This window comes from Cicer arietinum, chromosome 8 (assembly GCF_000331145.2).
Source record: "Cicer arietinum cultivar CDC Frontier isolate Library 1 chromosome 8, Cicar.CDCFrontier_v2.0, whole genome shotgun sequence".
NCBI lineage: Eukaryota > Viridiplantae > Streptophyta > Magnoliopsida > Fabales > Fabaceae > Cicer > Cicer arietinum.
In genome coordinates, this window is record NC_021167.2 from 27,366,564 (window position 1) to 27,367,987 (window position 1,424).

The following is a 1,424-nucleotide window of genomic DNA, read 5'->3' on the forward strand; positions in this document are numbered from 1 at the left end:
GCGGCTGAGAATAGTGTCGAAACCTCTTATGTTTGTAAGAGTTGTCATCTCATTGTATCTGATAGAGTCTATCCAATTGATTTGTTTTGTCTACCTTTGAAAGGAATGGATGTCATCTTAGGAATGGATTGGCTTTCAGCTAATCGTGTACTTGTAGATTGTGAAGAAAAGATTTTGTATTTTCGTCCTGCTATATTAAGTAGAAATGAAACTGATTTCATTCTACTTCCTAGTGTGTCTAACCTCTTACAATGCCTATGTAGTGGGGGTCAAGGTTTTCTACTAACATCATCTTCAGATTCGGGACCTAAACTTGATGTTGCTACAATTTCAGTTGTGAATGAATTTTTAGACGTCTTCCCATAAGATGTAGTATGCCTACCTCCAGAGAGGGAGATAGAGTTTTCCATAGACCTAGTCCCTGGTGCTAATCCAATTTCCATTACTCCTTATAGGATGTCACCTCTAGAGTTAAAAGAACTAAAATCTCAATTAGAAGATCTCTTAACTAAGGGTTTTGTAAGGCCGAGTGTCTCTCCATGGGGTGCTCCAGTTTTGTTAGTTAAGAAGAAAGATGGAGGAATGAGACTTTGCATAAATTATAGGCAACTCAACAAAGTAACCATCAAGAACAAGTACCTTATCCCTAGGATAGATGACTTGTTAGACCAACTTGGAGGAGCCACCGTCTTTTCAAAGATCGACCTTAGATCAGGATACCATCAAATTTGAATAAAGTCTAAAGATGTTCAAAAAACAGCTTTTAGAACACGGTATGGACACTATGAATTTTTAGTTATGTCATTTGGTGTAACCAATGCTCCAACCGTATTCATGGATTATATGAACCGCATCTTCAGACCTTATTTGGATAAGTTTGTAGTAATCTTTATTGATGATATCCTCATTTATTCTCGAAATTTTGAAGAACATGAATTACACCTCAGGATAGTGTTGCAGATCCTCAGAGATAAGAAATTGTTCGCGAAAGTAAGCAAGTGTGAGTTTTGGTTAAGTGAAGTAAAGTTCTTGGGTCATGCGATTTCTCAAGGAGGTGTAACTGTTGACCCTTCTAAGGTCGAAACTGTTTTGAATTGGACTCAACCTAAGAATGTTACAGAAGTTAGAAGCTTCCTAGGGATGGCTGGTTATTATCGTAGGTTTATTAGGAAATTTTCCCAAATAGCCTTACCTTTAACCCGTCTCACTCGCCGTCTCACTCGAAAGGATACCCCTTTTGTATGGGATGAGGGTTGTGAGAAGAGTTTTCAAGAGTTGAAAACTCGCTTAACCACTGCACCTATCCTTGTGATTCCCGATTCAACTTCAGGGTTTGAAGTATATTGTGATGCATCCTTAAAAGGATTAGGATGTGTGTTGATGCAGAACCGTAAAGTTGTAGCGTATGCCTCTAGACAACTAAG